The sequence below is a fragment of the Etheostoma cragini genome, chromosome 1, assembly GCF_013103735.1.
Source record: "Etheostoma cragini isolate CJK2018 chromosome 1, CSU_Ecrag_1.0, whole genome shotgun sequence".
Taxonomy (NCBI): Eukaryota; Metazoa; Chordata; class Actinopteri; order Perciformes; family Percidae; genus Etheostoma; species Etheostoma cragini.
The window spans coordinates 34,363,355-34,365,758 of NC_048407.1; the positions used below are offsets into that span (position 1 = coordinate 34,363,355).

A 2,404-nucleotide genomic window follows, 5' to 3' on the forward strand; every position below is an offset into this window, starting at 1 on the left:
AGTAGTGTATATAGTGTATAAAGTAGTGTATATAGTGTATAAAGTAGTGTATATAGTGTATAAAGTAGTGTATATAGTATAAAGTAGTGTATAAAGTAGTGTATATAGTGTATAAAGTAGTGAATGTAGTGTATAAAGTAGTGTATGTAGTGTATAAAGTAGTGTAAATAGTGTATAAAGTAGTGTATAAAGTAGTATAGTGTATAAAGTAGTGTATGTAGTGTATAAAGTAGTGTATAAAGTAGTGTATATACTGTATAAAGTAGTGTATATAGTGTATAAAGTAGTGTATATAGTGTATAAAGTAGTGTATATAGTGTATAAAGTAGTGTGAATAATGTATAACGTAGTGTATATAGTGTATAACGTAGTGTATATAGTGTATAAAGTAGTGTATATAGTGTATAAAGTAGTGTATATAGTGTATAAAGTAGTGTATATAATGTATAACGTAGTGTATATAGTGTATAAAGTAGTGTATATAGTGTATAAAGTAGTGTATTTAGTGTATAAAGTAGTGTATATAGTGTATAAAGTTGTGTATTTAGTGTATAAAGTAGTGTATATAGTGTATAAAGTAGTGTACATAGTGTATAAAGTAGTGTATATAGTGTATAAAGTATATAGTGTATAAAGTAGTGTATATAGTGTATTTTATTTGAAATGTTCTGCCATATGAACAAAGTGCCGTAACATTTGTTCTGTATAAACTTCCCAGCATTTAGTTTATAAAGTAGCAGTTAAATAAAATATTTAGTTACATCTCAACTTAAACATAAAGTATTCATCATGTCCAGAGATGGATTCATCTGGTTGGAACGTGTTGCTAAGCAACTCCTTCTGCTGTCCACGTCCTTCTGTTGTTGCTCTAACTCTGCAGCCTTGCTGGACCGGGTTTAGAGCCCCACAACTTTACTGCACTTCGCAGGACACTGTCCAATGCGCTGTTAAGCAGAGACACTGAGGGACACTGTCCAACGCGCTGTTAGGCAAAGACACTGTGACAGAACGCTGGAGACACAAAACAGGGGACGTGATCTGAAGGCTCGCAGCAGCGATTAGATTTCGCATCTATTCGTACTCTCTGTCCTAACTGTCCTATCTGTCCTAACTGCAAGGACTTTATTTGACACATTCCACTGCTGTGCAACTTCAATACAGTGTCCCCCCCATGTCTCAGCATAATGTCAGTCAGACCACGTGAATGCAGCGCCCACTTTTCATCAGTATAATGCACTGGAACTCCGAGATAATTATGGTTACCCAGTGAGTCCAGTATTCCCCGGTGAGTCCAGTAGTCCCCGGTGAGTCCAGTAGTCACCGGTGAGTCCTGTAGTCCCCAGTGAGTCCTGTAGTCCCCAGTGAGTCCTGTAGTCCCCAGTGAGTGCAGTAGTCCCCGCTGAGTCCTGTTGTCCCCGGTGAGTCCAGTAGTCCCCGGTGAGTCCTGTAGTCTCCGGTGAGTCCTGTAGTCCCTGGTGAGTCAATTAGTCCCCGCTGAGTCCAGTAGTCCCCGGTGAGTCCTGTAGTCCCCGGTGAGTCAATTAGTCCCCGCTGAGTCCAGTAGTCCCCGGTGAGTCCAGTAGTCCCCGGTGAGTCCAGTAGTCCCCAGTGAGTCCTGTAGTCCCCAGTGAGTGCAGTAGTCCCAGCTGAGTCCTGTAGTCCCCAGTGAGTGCAGTAGTCCCCGCTGAGTCCTGTAGTTCCCGTTGAGTCCACTAGTCCCCGGTGAGTCCAGTAGTCCCCGGTGAGTCCAGTAGTCCCCAGTGAGTGCAGTAGTCCCCGCTGAGTCCTGTAGTCCCCGTTGAGTCCACTAGTCCCCGGTGAGTCCAGTAATCCCCGGTGAGTCCAGTAGTCCCCAGTGAGTGCAGTAGTCCCCGCTGAGTCCTGTAGTCCCCGTTGAGTCCACTAGTCGCCAGTAACATCCGCAGCGCGTGCATGTTGTAGCGTGTCCCTTTTGCAGTCCTCTCCTTTTCAAACAACTCGTATATTCTTCTTGTGATGGTGCGTGTTGAGGGAATCTCATACCTGCCGTCGTCGTCGTGATTCTCTGATCAATGTCCCCCACCAGACCGATGTCCTCCACAACCCTAGGACCTGCAGTCTGTAGCTATCCACGTTGCTATGGCATTTGTTAGTGTCTCTTGCCTTTGTTTATCTAAACTTACCCACACGCTGCCTCTAATGTAGCCTGCCGAAGCCCCGCCCACTGTGTGTGTCTTGTTGAATGATTGGCTGGTATCAACTGTCAAGGTGATATTTCAGACTGGAAGTACTCCGGTGATAGGAAAATTCAACTTTACAGTATTTACAAAGTCTGTGAGCAGCAAACTTTACAATAATAAAGAAATAATAAAAACTGCGTTAACGCGCAATAAAAAAATTGTCGGCGTTAATTAATTAATGAGTT

At 43.0% G+C, this 2,404-nt stretch overlaps 1 protein-coding gene across 1 annotated transcript in view; it reads left to right on the forward strand.

Annotated features, from left to right (window-relative positions):
• Positions 1-2,404, forward strand: part of LOC117956550 (multidrug resistance-associated protein 9-like) — a 21,932-nt gene that overhangs the window by 11,997 nt on the left and 7,531 nt on the right. The window lies entirely within an intron of this gene.